The sequence below is a fragment of the Falco rusticolus genome, chromosome 6 (genome assembly GCF_015220075.1).
Source record: "Falco rusticolus isolate bFalRus1 chromosome 6, bFalRus1.pri, whole genome shotgun sequence".
In the NCBI taxonomy this organism is placed as follows: Eukaryota; Metazoa; Chordata; class Aves; order Falconiformes; family Falconidae; genus Falco; species Falco rusticolus.
In genome coordinates, this window is record NC_051192.1 from 12383270 (window position 1) to 12402326 (window position 19057).

General features: G+C 43.5%; 1 protein-coding gene across 4 annotated transcripts in view; it reads right to left on the reverse strand.

Annotated features, from left to right (window-relative positions):
• Window positions 1–9685, reverse strand: part of ITSN2 (intersectin 2) — an 88227-nt gene extending 78542 nt beyond the window's left edge. For 2 of the 4 annotated variants that reach the window (XM_037391476.1, XM_037391478.1), the window contains exon 1: window positions 9580–9684. The gene's annotated coding sequence lies outside the window, so the exon portion shown is untranslated. Of the gene's footprint in view, window positions 1–9258; window positions 9515–9579 lie in introns of those variants that run through there. The other 2 variants (XM_037391479.1, XM_037391477.1) reach the window with 2 other exon arrangements.
• Between the last annotated feature and the right edge of the window lie 9372 nt (window positions 9686–19057).

The following is a 19057-nucleotide window of genomic DNA, read 5'->3' on the forward strand; positions in this document are numbered from 1 at the left end:
ACTGTACATAACATTAAGCCATGCTGCCATTTAGGCTGAAAACAGGAAAACTTGGATGTTACATTTAAATAGCAGAACAGCAAGTTCTTGTAAACAAACCATCTGACTAGTCCCAATGTTTAAAGCACTAATTGTTTTCACAAACTGACCTGCCAAACTGCAACTTCTGTTGCCTCTCTGTGTTCACTGTAGTTGACCCAAGTTGCAAAAAGAAATGAGGAGACTGCAAGAAGCAGGGGGCACCTTACCACCGTGCTGAAAGCATTAGAAAACATTAGAGCTGGGCAGACTGCAGGAGAAAGCAAAAAGAAAAAGCTTCTCTTCTATCGTAGGCATATTGCCATTTTACGAAGAACAGCCTCACCACAGTTGTTGTTAATATTTATACTTGAATCAATTTTTTTCAAAATATTTCTCAGAAAAACCGCAGCCACATAGTTTTAGTAGGAATGACAGTCTGGTGCATCAGGCTCTGTCCAATCCATTTTAACTGGAAGAAAGCAAACAGCAGAAGCACCATGTGTGGACACAGTACTATTTTGCTTTTCTCAAGGACAGAGAGAAGGTATATTGGAGATTTTTGCAGCAAGAACCAATTAGCAAGGACAGAGATTGCAGTACTAGTTGACCAATTTATCTTTGCAACACCTGTAGATCTGGACAACACAAAGACTACTCATTAGTATTTGCAAAGCAAACAGTGGCAGTATAATAGCCCATGTAGTTGTTCTGTGCTTTTTTTTGTTTTTATTATCCTCTTGAAAATCAGATAATAATAAACATTAGTAAGGCATTATAAACAAGCACAGTCTAGAATTCCTCTTTGTTCAACACATATCAGTAGAAAAGTTTACCGATTAAAAAAAGAAAGAAAACCAACACAACATTTTGGCACGCCAAGAATTGGTATCTCCTTTATGCAGTGGAGTTACATGCAGTGACACGGCCTTTTCAAAAAGAACTGCAACCAGCTTCACAAAGTCCACCCACCCTGATAACAAATGAATGACATCAGTTACAAAAGGAAGAAGTCGGTCCTGGGTAGCTAGCAGATCGCTAGCTCTTCCTGCTCCCCCTGCCTCCCTTACTGTGGATGAAAGTACTGCAAACTTTAGTTAATATTTGGACGTTTCGGGGGGGGGGGGGGGGGGGGGTGTGTGTGGGGGGGGGGTGTGTGTGGTGTGTGGGTGTGTTAGAAAAAGTGTTAAATATGTTACTTCTTAACCCTATGGTATGCAGTCCCTTCCTTGCTCACTGTTATAGGGCAATTTGCTTCCAAACAGTGATTAAGATAGAACACAAAATGTGGGGTTTTTTTGGACAAGTATCTTTCTGCCAACTTTGCCTGACAAACAGGCTTTCTGAATATACTGACCATACAAAATGGATGCCATGCAAAATACAAGAATCTCTGTTTCTATTTAAAAAAAACATAATTGTGTGGTCAGTATTGATGGGTTTACTCTGTTTCTTACACAGCTGCTCAGCTGTGAAAGCACCCATTCAAAATATCAAGATCCAGTTCAACTCTCCTCTCTGTTTTCAGAAATTGGTACCGATCTTTGCTTCCTCCTAGGAGATGGCCTTTCCGCATTTTATTGCACAGTTGTTTAAAAAAACCCATGCACAATGTTTGGAATAGTAACACAAACTCAGGATTTCAACTTCCTACATGAAATTCTCTACCATCAGAGAGCCACAGGTCCCTCTCTGTCCCTGCTCCTCCAGCTTTGATTCTTCTTGCAGAGAAGAAATTCCGAAGGTGGGTATGAGAATCCCGCTTCAGGAAGCTCACTATTTAAATCCCTGGCCCTTCTCCCAGGAGACAAGTACATGAACTTCCTCAGGAAAAGATGGGAATTTAACCCAGCTCCGTCACACCCTGGACGAATACATTCATGAACCTGATCCCAGACATGGACAGACTTCACCACCTCTGCTTGCTTTGCTTAAAAAGGCAAAGAAAAAAAGAGGAAAAAAGCAGAGGGTAGATTATTTATAAGGTTATTTTTTTTAAAAGGCTCTAAACTTCTACCTTTGAGAAGGAACTTCAGCCTGCATATTACAACCTTTCCAGAGAGCTGAGATACACTTGCTCCTGAATGGGTGGTAACTTAAAATACACTTTTTTTGCTTCCTACTTTCTAATTTACATGACTCCCCACTCCATATGCTGTTTTCTCCAGATCTTGTTCTGAAATATATCAATTCTCACATCTAATTACTTGCAAGCATAGTACAAGAGCCCTAAGATGTGGGGTCCACACACCTTGAAACCTGCAATTCTCCACTCTCACACTGTGATTCCTAATTTATGCCAATGTAGACTTAGGCAAAATATAAATCTTTGATGAGTTTTCTCTTCTTTTCATTATCTTATTTCAACCATGACTGGGAACATTCACAGCGTATTACTTACGAGCTTATCCATTTGAAATCTTACCATCTTCAGAGGAAATTTCTGAGCCCTTTCCCTTCCATCAGAAGCACAAGCAAAATCTGCCTCCTAACACAGCACAAAAAAAACCTAACAGAAGAATTCTTAATGCTATCTTTTCCTTATGATACAAGAACTGCTACCTAACTTATTGCTTGGTTTTCAGTCCCAGGTAACAGTGCAAAACATACAGAACATCTAATGGACTGCTATAGCAGTGATAGAATACACGGGCAGTTTTCTGTCCCCAGCAGAAAACAAACTTTCACCATTTGTAAAACTAATGAAGGCAAAACATTTAGCAAGACTTGGGTTTCCATTTTATGTATCTGCTTTCCAGCTGGGTAGATGCGCAAAACCATCTCAGGCTTAACTCCTCAAAATTGAATGAGATGACAAGCAAAAAGGAGACAGGCCATAAGAGGCCTTTAAAGCAAAGAAAGGTAGTTTATCTTTAATGAAACAAAAACCAGAGAAAGCTCACGGGAGAAAAAGCAAAGATCAATATAAGGAAGTTAAACCAAAAACAAATTAACTAGGTGGCATTATTCCAGGGGGGCAACGGGTGGGCAAAAATGCATTCCCCAAAGCAAGATAGAAGAACATGGGTGTAGTGCAGGTCCAAGAGGTCCCACCCAGTGTGGGAGCCCCAGGAGCCAAGCTGGTCCTGAGTTGGACCCAGGCAGCGTAGCCACAGCACCTCTTCTGCCCCAGTCTGACCCTGCTCTCAGCCACAAGTCCTGGCCACACTATATTAACCAGAATGGTCCCTCAAAGCATCCAGTTGAGATTTGGTCTCTTAACCTTTAACATTGAGCTCTACAGCATACGGTAATAATGTTCTGACCACCACAAATTAATTTCATGAACTTAAGGAATTAATTATCACCTGGGTTAGACACACATCTCAGTGTCATGTAAAGTCCCTGTGAGCAAAGGTATATCTCAGAAAAACACTTGCCCTACCACAATACTATGACTATGCTAAGAGCGTATTGGAAAAATCAAGGGAGTTTTAGATTTTGATTAGTAGAATTCTTGAGACGTTTGAAAGCTAAGACTAAAAGTATTACTTAAGTCAGCTCTGATTTTTGATACATTTATTAGTATAGCCATAATAGGTCATTTTTTTGCATTCCAGTTATATTTTTAGGAACAATGAAGAGTAACTCCCATTTCCTGTTCTTCCCTTACTTCATGTGTATGCTGTTGAATCACTAACTGCAGATACCAGTCATGACCAGTGCCACAGCATTTCACAATCAGCCTTGAAAATTTTCACTAGGAAAGCCAGCTCAGAATCATTATCTGCTACTTCTGAAGCAACAACATCCTGTGTCAAAATGTCTCAAGTCAAACTGGCTGCTCTCAGAATCACTGTTCCAAAGAAGCTGTGACTTATCTGGATCAACCATGTTTTTTCAGCTATCTGTAACTGCAAAATTGTTTAAAAATAGTCCTCAGGTAATTGTCCTCTATTAGGTAATTCCAATTGTGCTGCTACTGTCATCATGTTACATCACTTGAATTTCATGTGGTGTTCTGAAAATAAGAGTTACACAACACTGTGCTCATCAGTATACTAATGTTCAATCCATTACTTTTAACTCTAGGATCCAAGTAACCAACCTAGCCCGGCTGCATTCCTATACTGACAGTCTTAAACATTCCAGATGTGAAGAAAACCAAAATTTCATCAGCCCCACATTTACTTTATGATTTTTCTATAACCTAATCCTCACCTTTTGAACATTTGGTGCTAATGGCACAACAGCACCGGAAAAACAAGTTACTACAGTCTCTGTATAATCTTGCAATGGGCAATAAAACAAAGTATGCATGAATGTAAGAAGAATCAAAGACTCCTCATGAAATAAAATCACCTTTCTTGTTTTCTAGAGACTTACACTTAAATAAATCTGATAATAAATAAAAAAATAAATCCTGATAGACAAGTTAATCAATGAAAGGAGGAACATTCTAGTAACCAAGTAACCAGCATGCTTCAGTCCTTAGCTTGGCTTTCAAAGGGTATGAGACACGAGTAGTTAATACATACTTCAATGACTCCCATCATCACACGTGAACCAAAATTAACAGAAGGGTGTGCTTCGCAAATATCTTGACTGCCTACATGATTCATGAAAAAAGGCAACCAGACAGAGAAGACACTACCAAATTTAGTGCCCCTAACAGACTGCTGTATGTTTGCATACTAATATTAGACATTAAAGAAGCCGGATCAATAAAAGATGCTCTAAATACACTAACCATAAGAAAAACTTCCACACAAGCTTACAGCTGATTAGACTCGGACAGCCAATGCCACAGAAAACAAGGCTTCACCAGTGGCATTGCTCACAGCTGGTTTGAAATTTCAACTTACATGGGTCCGTCACAGGAAGGAACTTGAACTTACAGGTAGAAGTAAGCCTCCCAGTTCTACACCAACCGGATTCAAAACAGATTTCCAGAGGTCATTCAGGCACCTGCAATATTTGCAACCTAGCATTTGAAAATCTCAGGAATACTTAAACAGCTGCTTAGCACTTCCAAAAATCCGATCAGGCACCCTAAGAAGAGTGCTTCCCCCCTAAAAATAGTCTGTTGCATCACCAATCATCAAGCAGGGTACACAAGGAAAATGCAGTTTTAAAAGGTGAAGTTAAAGGGTGATGATGTGTTTTTAAAACAAACTACCCTATTTCACCCCATGCCTAGGATCAACCTCTGGACCTCGAAGAACACTTTGTATTAAATGTTTTACTGACAAGTGGTAGTGCTTGAAATAGGTCAGTCATAAAAAAAAGAGAATTCTCTAATTAGCTCTGCATTATCTTTGTTATCTTTATAATCACCAGTTCTCACCTAAAACAAAAAAAGTAAAGAAAGGTCACTGACTTTCCCACATCATTCAGCCACATGAAATAAGCCCTCCAATCTAAAAGCAACACCACAAATTCACAAAGTCAACAACCTACTGCTCTCATGACTTTCACAAAAGGACTACGTTTACATCAAGCTTCCCCCAGAACTTAAAAACATGGCAGGATCCATCATCTAATATACCTTGCCAAGAGATGTGGCATTACATGGAACCGAAAGCAGCTTTCAGAAGTCAAAATGAAGTAACTTGAAAACAAGCAAGTATAGCACACATACATATGGAACAAATCACAGCACCAGCGCTGCCAGGAACACCAGTGGATGTCATTGCAAGACCAAGTTCTATGATTTCTGGAAGGTCTTGGTGACTGGTCAAGGATCCTGATGACTAGAAAAAGGCAAACATCAAACCCATCTTCTGGAAGGGCAAGAGGGACAGTTTACCAATGCAAAAGGCTGCTAAGTCTGACTTCAGTCCCTGGAAAGATTATGGAGCAAATCCTCCTGGGAGCCAATGCTTATAGAACAAAAAGATGATGAGAAGGTGCCAGCACACCGCTATCCAGGATGAGCCACGCCTGATGCATCTCATAGCTTTCTGTGTTGAGATGACTGGCTCTGGGAACAAGGGCAAAGCAGCTTGTTTTGACTTTACAAAGGCTTTCAGCAACATCTCCCACAGAATCCTCAGAGCCAAACTGGTAAAATACAGTTTGAATAGGTTGACTGTAAAGTGGGTGAAAAACTAGCTTGACCACTAGACTCCAAGGGCTGTGATCAGTCATGCAAAGTCCCATCCGGTTGGAACTAATTATGTTCCCCAGGGGTTGACACCATGGCCAATACTGTTTAAAGTCTTCAATGCCAACGCGGGCAATGGGATGGGATACACTCTGACCAAGCATGGATACCAGACCACAGAGGGCTACCCAGTGAGTTTATGGGATCTCCACCCTTGGAGGTAGTCCAAACACAACCAGATGTGGCTCTTAGTCAGCCCCATCTTAATGCCACATTTTAATGAAGGCTGGACCAGATGATCTCTACAAGTGCCTTCAAAATTTTATTACTCTATGACTAGATTTCAGGTAAAGAAAAGCAAATAGAAGCAGTTAAAAGCCATTTCAAAAACTGAGATACTGGAGATACAAGAAGGACATGGACCTGTTGAAGCAAATCCAGAAGAGAGCCACAAAGATGATCAGAGAGCTGGAGCACCTCGCCTATGAGGAGATCTTATTGTGGCCTTCCAGTACATAAAGAGGGCTTATGAGAAAGATGGGGACAGACTTTTCAGTAGGGCCTGTAGCAACAGGACAAGAAAGAATGGTTTCAGGCTAAAAAGAGGGTAGGCTTAGATTAGATATTAGGAACAAATTCTTCACTGTGAGGGTGGTGAGACACTGGCACCGGTTGCCCAGAGAAGCTGTGGATGCCCCATCCCTGGCAGCACTCAAGGCCAGGCTGGACAGGGCTTTGAGCAACCTGCTCTAGTGGAAGGTGCCCCTGCCCATGGCAGGGAGGTTGGACTAGATGACCTTCAAAGGTCCCTTCCACCCCAAACCATTCTATGTGATTTCCTTTCAAGTGAAAATAGGCCAGGAATTAAAATGTCTGACTTTTGAACCAGTCTTAAAAAGACAAAGATAACAGTTCTGGACTTCAAAAGAAAATCTCATTAAATGCTGTTTTCACAAATTTTACACGCTGATCAAACTAAATCTTTTCAGGTAAGAGCAGAGACTTTACTTGTAAACTCTTAATTAACAGGTTCTCTCTCAGACCAGAGACCTGTACCTCAATTTGCAATCTGGACTACACTGCTTTTCAGAAACTAATCACAATCTTTTCCTGGTAAACACCTGTTTTCAAGGTGCATGACACTTTTTGATAATGCCCCAAGCAAAGCATGTACATCACCTTTCACTTCTCAAATGCTGTCCCATTTTCCCCACCAACTCCAGAAGAGTAACTCAGTGAAGAATTACTATTATCTACAGAACTTAGTTTTGTTTTTCATAGCTGCTACTTTCCCATGGCATGCAATTAATTCACTTTTCAATATTAAAGACTACAACAGAAATATTTGTAAAAAAAGCCACCGTAATTTAAGAAGTGCCGTGGTCCCAATTACTGTAATACCTGAATCTCAATAAATAAAGGCTTCTCAACCACAGTTCAAAGTCATCCATGGGTCACTTCTGCCTTATCCTATCTCACTTTGTTCACAAGAACGGTGGAAAAAATAAGCACATAAAGCTCTAATAGCACACCACCACCTATGCTAGATAAGCCCATAGAGTTATTAGCACAAACAGACCACAGGTACTGCATTTTTGTTATTGTGAGTGCTATAGGAACATACTCTTTTTTTTTTATATTCCAGTGGCAGCTAACAACTCAGTCAGGGACACATCCCATATTCTCAATCTTGTATAGAGAGAGGAGAAAAACTAAGTGCAATTCCCTCAGGATAGTAATTAAAAGGAGAAGCATATTCACTTATCTAATTTAGGCATCTGAGTCAGGAGGCTAATCCAACCAAAATTTGTGTATAATAGAGCATGGAACAGCCCAAATCCATGTTTGCAGGGATACATGCAATTGTCTTAACACACAAAGCCTAGAGTCTGAACTAAGATTTCTCTAAATACCCAGAGGTACAGCGGTGTGAATGCTGCTCCCACCTTAGTCAGAATAAGTAATAAAAAAAAAAAAAAAAAAAAAAAAAAAGGAGACAAACCAAACAGGGAAGGTACACTAGAAACAAGGAAACAAAAACTAACGAGGTTTAGTAGAAGAATGAACCCCAGCTACCTATTTATCCAATCAGTTCCTTATGTTCGTTATTTCTAAACAGCACCATCACATCAGTGAATATAAACATCTGTTACAGCTATAGTCTTTGAATTTGAACGAAGTTTCAGATGAACAACTTAAAATTCCTGAAAACAAACTGCACGTTATGTACCACTGACGTTACCCACACCGTGGCAAAGCCATACCGCTTCACACACTTCGTATGTGTTCTGTGCACATACCAGCCTGGGAGCTGCTCCCACCACAGGCAAGCACGAACAAAAACAAATTTTAAAAACACCACGTTCCCAAAGATGCATACGACAGGGCAGCCTGAATGCACGAACAAGCAGCTTGCAACTCCTCATTCCAGTGTTTCAGATGGGGAATTTCCAACCGAGTAAGCCTAAGTTAAAGATCACAGGTACTATCGAAAGCAAAATCGACTTTCAAGCTCTGCAACAGGGCAGATGTCAAAGCGTCGCTTGCTATGAAAACCATTTAACGCATTCAAAATAGTAGGCTTACGGAACCCATCACGCACCTCAGCCTCACTTTATTTTCTGCATTACTACACGCCGCGGTGTGAGGCCGAGAGCCCGGGAAGCCAGCCTAGCTACAGGCACAACACTTCACAAACTTTAACTGCAGAAACCAGTTCCATTGCTCCAAATCCCAGGTTTTCACTGCCACAAGAAACAAAACCACCATCATCACCGCAACAAACCGGAGTGTCTGAACACATCCGAGCTCCCTCCCGCGGCCGGGCGCCCCCCTGGGCAGAGCGAGCCGGGCGGGCACCCACGCCGGTGCCGGTGCCCTGCAAGGGGAAGGGGCGGCAATAAAGCGAAGGCGAGCGCCGGCAGGCAGCCCAGCCCACTGGGAAACATCACTGCCCGGCGCCGGGAAACCTCACTGCCCGGCGGTGGAGCCGGCTCCCGGGAAGAGCGGCTCCCATAGAAACCCCGGAGCGTGCGGCGGGGAGCGGGACAGCAGCTGCCCGGCCCGGCTCCCTGACAGCGCCCGGCCCCTCCGCCGGGCTCCGGCCTCGCCTGCTCTCCGGCAGGGCGAAACGCAGGCGAACCGCTAATTTTAAGAGAAAACAGGAGAAAAAAAAAAAGCCGAACCCCACCAACCTGAAGGAGAGGGAAAAATATAAATACAGCAGCTTGGCGCAACAGAAAGCTTGCCCGTTCCTCCCCACCGCCCGGGCGGCGGCTGCGCTTACAGGGCAGCAGGACCAGGCGCTTCCCCTCGCGGCGGCGCGGCGGCCGGCCGTGCCCCGGGCCCGCAGCGAGGCCCCGCGGGGCGGCCGGGCTGACAGCTCCGCACCGCCCGAGCTCGCCCGCCTGCCCCCCGCGCCCTGGGGACGCGCCCGCCCTCGCGGGTCAGGTCGGGCCGGGACGTGGCCCCGCTCCTCCGGGCGCGGAGGAGCCGCAGGCCCCCGCCGCTTGTACCTGTTGCTGCCCGTGAGCGCCTGCTCCGCAAGGGCCGCCGCCACCGCCTCCAGCTCCTCCTCCGCCTCCCGCGGCGGCGGCGCCAGCCCCACAACATGGCGGCGGAGGCGGGGGCCGCCCGCTGAGGAAGAGGCGGGGGGAGCCGGGGCCGCGGGCGCCGCTGGGTGCCGGCTCCTAGCCCGGGTGAGGCCGCGGGGTGGGCGGCTGTTGCCACGGCGGAGCTGGGCCGCGCCATCCCCAGTGGCGGGCAGGCGGACCGGGGCGAGGGGGTGCCGGTGCCTGGGGCGCAAGGCCGCAGCCTAAATGAGGGGGTGGCCTTGCCCGGGGGCGCTGCCGCCCGGGTCCCGCGCCGGCTGAGCCACCAGCGCTGCTGGGCCCGGCGGGGGCACAGCCCGGGGCTCACGGGGGGACAGGCGGGGCGTCACGGGAGGACAGGCCGGGGAACACGGCGGCCCGGCGGGGGGGACAGGTATGGGGTCACGGCGGCACTGCAGCGGGGACCCCCGCAGCCGGCCGCGCCGCCCGGTGCCCTCCGCTCTGCAGGGGGTTCCTGCACGGTAACCAGCTACCCTGCAAAGACCTTCACTGACTGAAAACTTCCAGCATCCTTACTAAACTTTTTCTCACTATTGATTCCAACCACTGCCTCCCGATTTGCTCCCTAAATCACTTTTTCATTGGCTTTCTACCTGTATATTTAGGGGAAACAGGGTAATAAACCCTAAAAGAATCTCCGTCCTATCTGGCCTTTTGTTTTCGTGTGGAAACTGAAAAGCGCCCCCGGTTTGATCATTCTGTGCAGGCCGGGCTCCCAGATCAGGCTCATTTTTCCCAGCTCCACACCCTGGGAGAGGGGTGGCAGCACCCTTCAGAGCACTGGATTCGGCACACCCCAGGCACTGCTGAGCCTACTGAAATATGTGGGGTTTCAGGGATTTACCTTTTCAGAAATTAAAGAACCCTGTGGAAAGAAAATACATGAAAAATACCATCACTTTTCAACATTCAACATTCTCCTTCAGCGAGTGGATCTTGCTGCGTGACAGTGCCTTTCTACTATGTTTTTGCTGTGTAGATAATTGCATATCACCTTCGTGCAGAGCAGATTTTTCCACTGACTCATTCTTCTGGGTTCTTATTGAGCCTTTCTAGTTTGTTACACCTTTTACCATTCGTCGTGATTCCGGAATAGTCACGTTATTGTGCCATGTAATGGCCATAGTCACACACTAGCACATACCACTCGTTGGTATTTTTGCTTAGACACCTCATATTTGCCTTTGCTGTTACAGCTGCCACATTGCATTGGCAGCTCGCATTCATGTATTTATCCCTCGTGATCTCCTCGGCCCTCATCTGATTCGATGCTTTTGAACATCCAGCATTCTCCTTCCTTGCTCCCAGCCCAAAAGCGTGCTTTGTATTTTTGTTCCTATGCACAACCAGCGATCTTGTCTTTGATGTACAGGTATTTGCCAAGTAGGTGGATTAAAACATATGTTGAAGGGGTGCCTGATGATGTTGTGACTGAAATCACTCGGTGGCCCCTAGCCCAGGTGGCCTTTGGCTGTTTTGAAAGTCATCTGCAGATTTCATGAGCAGCGCTTCATTTAATTCCAAATAATTGACTGAGATAATACAGCAGCCCTGGGTCAACAACAGTTTCCTCTGGAGCCCAGTAAAAAGCCTCTCATCTGACACTTGTAATTTGAATTACTTTCTAATGTCTTTTAAAACACAGCCTTTAATCTGTCTAGTACACATTATAGTGATACGGCGTAGTGCTAAATATGACTCTGTTGTGCAGGCAACACCTACAGCCTGCTTCGGGTTGAAGGTAAGTGCTTGGATCAGACCGAACAGCCTACAGGTTCATAAAGGCTACTGTAGAGAGGATTAAGATAACAATTAACCAGATGAACATGTTTCTTCTCATAGGAAGAAAAAGATAAGGTTACTGATTACAGTAGTTAAGTATTGGGAAGGGCAGTGGAAAAATCTATCAACAAAAGTCGGTAAGAACAGGTTAGACAGATATCTGCGTGGAGTAAGGTAAATACAGTTGATCCTGCCTCGAACACTGAACCACGTGTCTTCTCAAGGAACCTCATGGCTCTTTTCTTCTATAATTAATGCTACTGCCAGGTCCTGCCAAGCAAATGGACTTGGACCATGTCCTGTGTGACATTTGAACTGCTGGACAACATACCCCGCAGAAAGCCGGGAGGGAGGGCTGGGAAGCTGTGCCAGGGGCTGGGTATGCGGTAGGGCATGCGTCTTGCGCACAAGATCAAGGGGAAGATGAATCATACCGGGGTGAGTTTTAATGTATATTTAGTTGATTTTTATTTTATATACAGTTCTGCCACTATGTAAGCCTATAGCTAGGCTTAGAACATGACCTCTAGTGACTCTCATTACCTGCTTTGCTGCCTCTGTTGCAGACTCCAGCAGAAACATGGGAGATGCCTGCAAGCTGTAACATCTTAAGAGTTGAACACCACCTTAGAACACTGCGTGCGATTTTGTACCTTAACAATGTTTACAACTATTAATTACATATGTTGATATTTTGTGTTCTTACTGTTGAACATTCCTCTCTCCCCACATAAGATAATTCATGTGCTAAATAAAGGCAATAGTGGCTTGTTGGGTTTTTTTCGTATGCCAATCTGTGCATATGAAAGATATATATATATATGCCTTCCTCTATATATATGCCTTCTTCACAACTGGGAATGAGATTTCTTATATGATACTGAAAAAAATACCAAATTGCTTCTCTACCCCTGTCTGAAAACATACTGCCATCTGAAGATAAGTTACTAAACTTAGTAAAAAAAAAAAAATAAGACAACCAAACATAACGCTTAACCATTGCCTTTGAGGTGACAAAGTGCACAAAGCAGGAAGCATATAAAGGACATTGGGATACTTGATTCCATAAATATGACAGATGGAGGACGACTCATCTCTGTTATTAATGTTATGTGAGATCCCTACAGAAAAGCAGTGATGCACCTCATTTTGAGATAATGTTGCCTAACACCTCTTTTGATACAAAACTGAAGCCAGAAAAACCTGCAATACTGTGAGCTTTGTAGCCCAGGAAGGGAGAAGTCGAAGAGAATGCAAAATTTAGCTGTCTCCCTTGAGAGAAAGCCTGGTGTAAAGAATTAGTATATCGAAGCTTTATGTATTCTTATTCTAGGCAATCTGAACGCTGTTTCACCTACATTACCACAAACAACTAGAGCTATTCAGAGATATTAGAACAACAAATACCTGTAAGATTAATCAATTAGCAGGAAGTGGAGCAGGACTCAGGCTGCAGTGTGGACACATTTCAGTGCAGCAGCCTCTCAGTCACTCTTCCTTGGAACTGGAGCATGTAGACATCCAAAGTTTAGTGTGAGCTACGAAAAATGCATCCTTAAAGTGAAGCTGAACTCTTACTCAGCCTGAAAGGACTCTTACAGGGACATCTGTTTAGTGATATCTGAGGCACAAACTAGCATTACATCCATTTTATCTAAATTGTTTGTTTTGTTTTGTTTTAATTAGTAACTACATTACTATTTCTTTAAAATGAAGACTTTTGCCCTCTGGCTTGCTAGAATGAAATTTGTTTCCATTCAGAGTTTGACTACTCCTTAAAGTAGGTTCAAAAGAAAAAAAAACCAAAAAAAACCCAAACAAACAAAAAAAACCCCACTACTGTTATGAAGGTGGAGTTTCTAAAGGCACTGTTGCAGATGCTGCCTTTGGGCATCTCAGGGTTTGAGGAGAGTGTTTTCTGCAAGCTTCAACACGCAGTTTTGGGGGCTGATGTCAAGTACCAGGTGAAACAAAGTCCCTGCTGGTGGTAGTTAGTACTCTTGTAGCAAGGAGCAGGCAGTGGCAAAGCAACTTAAAATTGGCAGGAATTAATTTGTTGGTTTCAGAAAGCCATTAAGGTAAGGAAAATCAATAATAACTGATGAGTAACAGAAAAGACAGCTGGAAGGAGAAGAAACTGATGGTTTGGTAGTGTAGAGACTTTGTTCCAGACGCAGGGGCAGGGTTGCAGCACAGCAGCTACTCAGAAGAGACCAATTAAGATGAAATGTGTAGGAGAAGCAGAAAAGAAGTCGGGTTTACTATAAGCAATGTCTCAACCTCTAGTCTTACTATGTTGTCATTATGTTATCATATATTATCCTGCATATCCTTGTCATATCTGAGCCAAAACCAACTTACAACAGCAAAAAGCTAAAAAGATATGCTGAAGATGGAGAAACTATAAATATTAAAAGCAACTCAGTTTTCATATTAAGGCTTTACTTTTTAATCATTATCTGTACTTTGTCCTCAATTTCCTGTTACAGGCAATTTTGCTATCTTAGAGTAATAAAGGAAGATCTCCACTGATAGCAAAAGAGTTCATGAATGAAGTTGCTTAGCCTGAACCGAGCGGCAGTAGGCAATGTGACTTCTTTGTGTCCTCAGTTTACTCCATAATATTGCTTATTTTCTCTGCTGTGCTGCAGGAACACACACACCAGAAGTGAATGTTTTGTTCTCCCTGCCCAAGCCCTCTGACCAGGCAGTGTCTAAGTTTGTTGATAGACATGCTTCTGTAGGCACGTGTTTAAAACATACAAAGTTAAGCCAGAACATAACTGAAAACTAGAGATCAGTTACTGCCAAGAATAAGCCACCCTTTGGGTACAGTTACTGATCAGGCATCAAGGAATGTTAAGTAAAGCAACAGCTATATCTGAATGGTCAAAAAGCAGAAACTGCAGCATGGGCATCTGCACAGGTTGCTCATGTGTCATCCTGTTCAGTTTTGGTTGCTAAGGAGAGGCATTTTTTCATCTGGAGGGTCCAGCTTGTTGTCCCAACTATGAAGAACTACTTAGAAACAGCCACACCTACCCAATGAGTGACAGCGCTGACCCCTGTATTAGGTTCGACTCTATTCACGCTAAATTTGCTTTTGTTCCTCCTTTCTTTCCCTTCAGCTAATACAGAAGCAATGCACCCTCACTTAATGCTGCTGCCAGGTTTCATTTTTACATCAGGATTCTTTCCTCTGGGCAAATGCTAGATACTGTCTTTAGCCTAGGTCTTTACTTCAACCTGGAGGTACAGAACACAATAGGATAAACAAAAGGATGAGTTAATATTTACTTTCCACACCTAACACAACAAGGGAGGTGCATTTCTGGTGTTGATCCTGAGTAATAAATTGCCAAAAAGGTATAGAAGGCACAAAGAACAAGCTGCATCAAAAATAGTACTTACAGGATGCTGGTTTGATTTCTGAACCAGAAACCCACAGTTTTAAAAACAACAAATGGTACATGCTACTGTATTTATTTGCAGGATTTTCTATTACTTAATAGCTGTATCAAATAAAATATTGATTTCCCAGCTTTGTTCCCTGCCAAGCACAGATACAATTTTATAGGGGATGGAGAGCTGGACCACATTTGTTCAAAAAGCGGCAAAGCCTTCTTTGCCTACTGCACTGAAATTATTTTGAGATTTATAGAACATCTATGTAACCATAGAGAAAGTCGATTTCCAGACAGGCCAGAATGTGTTGTGAAGGAAGGCAGCGCTGACTCATGTAGATGGAATTATGGCAAATAAAATTTTGCCAACTGCTGAGCAGACACAAGAGTTTTACTTGCAAAACCTAGCTGCAATGCAGGCAGGCAGAAGCATTCAAGTACACACGAATTTCCCAAGTTTCAAGTGCTCACAATAACACAGTAGTGGGGTTAAGCAAGGTTATTTGTTGCAATTTTCAATCCTTATAATTAGTAAAAAATACCTTGGTAAACCAGTGCTGTGAGTTCATTTCAGATGCATTTGTTTCTCCACACTCATGTTTTAATTCAAGCCAGGAAGCCAGTCAAATCCCAACAGGCTGGTATCCCATGCTGCATTCACCACAAATTATTTTTTTCCCCAAGCTTTCTGTTTTAGGTGCTAGAAGCATGTCATTGGGTACACATTGCTAGGTTATGTGAGAAAACGTCATGTGCGTGCCCACGGAGAGACAATGGTGGGGAAAACCAGAGAATACCCAGGCCAGCTACTCGTCACAGGGAGCATGTTATATTATGTTTAGGGGAGGAACTGAAGGTGGGAAAAGGAAGGGATTTAGGTGATTTGGGGAGGAACAAGTGTGGCAAATAGAGGAACCTTGGGGGATCACATGTTCAGGTGACAGCAACTGGGAAACCAGAACCCAGGGACCAGTACTGCTTTTAAGTAGTGTAGCTCATGGTATACCTCTTACCCAAATTTTGCGAGGTTCTCTGGAATTACATGTTGCTTTTAAGAGTTGAATGATACAAGAATCAGCTTTGAAATTAATATCAGATCTTTCAGAATGTTTTGTGAATTACTGTGAAAGGGAAAGTTTTCCAGAATCACAGACTTCTGGAAAGATGCAGACGTGCTATAGAGGAAATAAATACTATGATAAACATAGGCAAAACAGTGTAAGACAGTAAACATATGACTAATGATATAATTAGTAAAACCAGGGATTAATTGACAGGGCAAACAGATCACTCTGGCCAGCTTATGGGATTCTACACAAAAGCTCTGCGCTGATGTTATGATGATGATGATGAAATTTCCCGACTATGACTCCCGCTCACCGGCTGTAACTTTGACAGATGGAGGTGCTACTGACCTCCTCTGCCTGACATTCTGCTGTGCTTTTCCATGACAAACAGAGGCTAAGGGAAACTTCTCCCAGCTGCTGCTGGTACCAACACTGCGTACCTCCAGTCAGGGGCTTAAGGTTGTTGTGGTCGGGGGGCTGGATCTAGTTTTGCAGTCTTTTGCCAAAACAGAGTCGACCTTTTAGATTTAGGGTTTTTCTGCACCTGAAAGTTGTTCTCTTTGAAGACGGGTGAGTCTTCCAGAGCAAGTCACTTCGTAACTTACATTGACGTTAAAGTTTAACAGAGTTCAAGCCAGAGCTGAAATCAAGGGAGTTTGAAGAGACACTGTACTATCAGCAATTAATGCTTGATTTGGATTTTCATGCAAGTTTTGTCTTGCTTTCATGCTGCTTCTTACTTTGGAAAGGGAAATCTGTAACAACTTGGTGATCTGCATCACTGATCTCCTCAGAGCCTTTTTAAAAATTAATTTGCCTGAAGAATGTTATAATGGTTAGACTGCAGAAATAGTATTGGTTGTCTAATGATTCTAATATTTCTGACCAATAATCCTCACCTGTCTGTTACTTTAACTTTCAGCTCTAAATACTTTAAGGCAAAATTATCTTTTTGTCCTATGTCAGCATTGTGAGGAAAAGAGCTTTTAGTGCTTAATAAAAGAAATCCATTGGCACTTGGCACTTCCAGTCCTTCCAAAGAGATCACAGAATCACAGAATGGTTTAGGTTGGAAAAGGCCTTTAAGATCATAAAGTACTGTGCTGTATTGCTACAGCTGAATTTGCTTTTCCTCTTCTGCACTGGGATCATCTTGATTAAATGCCACTGCCTAGATTAATGTCTGGGTACTTAGCGAGATATTAACTGGAGTGACTGCTGCAAGCGTGGTGGTTTTAACCTGCTAGAAAAAACAAGTGTAAAATAGTTGTGTCCCATGTTTCTGCCACACAGAAGTCCTGGACCATTTTGTCTTATAAGGAGCCATCTCATTCTTGCCTAAAGTAGCACTCACTAGACTGAGAGGATTTAAAATCAGATGAAAGAGAAGAAACTCTTTAATACAGAGTCACAGCAAAGGAAAGTAGCTTTGTCACTGTTACAAGGACGTCAGAATAACAATAGGTTGCTATTAAAACTCCCAAGATCTTTGTTTAGCATCACAAAGTCTTCATCAGTCCTGGAGTGGTAAACAAGAAACAAGTAACTTCATGGGTATTATTCTAGGACAATCTGCATAAGCAAACTCTGCATTGCCCAGGTTACAATGGCGAAGCTCAATATACCCTGTGCACCCCCTGACTACCCTTGACTTCATCCCTCAGTCAGAGACACTACACTGGGAAAGCACACAGTAGTTCCGCAGCGATAACGAAGCTCTGAATATCAGAGCTCACAATAACTCAATATAAGGCACAAACGTAGAAAGGTTGAATTCCAGTGCTTGCAGAACTGTATTATTTCTTCACCAGACCCCTTAACTTTGTCAAAGCAGAAGATGAATAATGCTTGTGAGATGAATGGTACTTACCCAATTGTTACTTTAAAGTTTGTATACTCTTCATTATTCATTGCATAGCCTTGGGCTTTATTTAATGTATACCATTCAGAGGCAGCACTGGATAGAAATATATTTTAGTTGGTTTTCTCTTGGGTTTTTGTGTTGTTCTTACTGTAAGGGGTGCTTCACAAATGCAGTTTTTTCTTCACAAGGTTCCTGAGGCAAGTTAATATTAGTATCTTCATCTTACAGATGAAGGACAAAGGTGGAGCAATTTACACAAGAACATTTCAAACGTTTGCTATTTTTGGGTACTCCTCTTGGGATACAGAGGCCTTGAAGGACTCGCTCTGCCTAGCTGTCATGGTTTTGTTTGAAGCTGAAGCTTTCTTTGCAGGCAGCCCATCGCACGTAGCTCAAGGCAGCGCCGCAGAAAGCGAAGGCTGGTATAAGCTACAGCGCAACCCCTCACCAAGCAAACCGACTTAAATCATTGCTTGCCACAAGCCCACCTTCCTTCTGTTCCCAGCCATATGTTCCCAGCCATATGTTCCCAGCCCCTCACACCAGTGCTGGCACCTGCCTGACTCCTTCAGAGAACTAAAGCTGGAGAAAGAAAGAACAGTGCGCAATCGGTTTTCAACAGGCTACAGAATAAGCTTTACTTTTATAATAAAGTATTATTAAAAAGTATATTTATAACCAGTTGATATTATTAACAATTTTAAAATAGATATTTTATTTGTGAATAATTATGCATTAGTAATTATATATACATGTATTATTCATTGACCTCACGTGTAATAATTACGAATTCACGTTATGAATATTCATTATTGATTATGTAGTTACTGTGATTTGCAACTATTCATAACTTATTTAAAATTATTATAAATCATATTTATGCATACAAAACCGAATAAGCTTTTGATGACCTAGCAACAAGCTGCAGAGCGGGGAAGCCCCCACCAAGGCAGCCCCTACCACAAACGGGCCCGCGACCCCTCAGATTCCATTTTTGCGCATAAATAATCAATTAATTACCAGAAAAACACCTCCTCCTCCTCCTTTCAACCTGCAAAGCACCTTCCCCTCAGCCCGCCCCTGCGTGCACCACGCCCCCCTCAGCCCGCCCCTGCGTGCACCACGCCCCCCTCAGCGCGGCCGCCTCGCCCCGCCTGCGGCTCTTCAAGGGTTAAGCGCGGGCCACGCCTCCTCGCCCTCATTGGACAGCTGTTCCCAGGCCCCGCCCACCTCCGGCGGGACGGGCGGCGGCGGGGCGTGCCTGC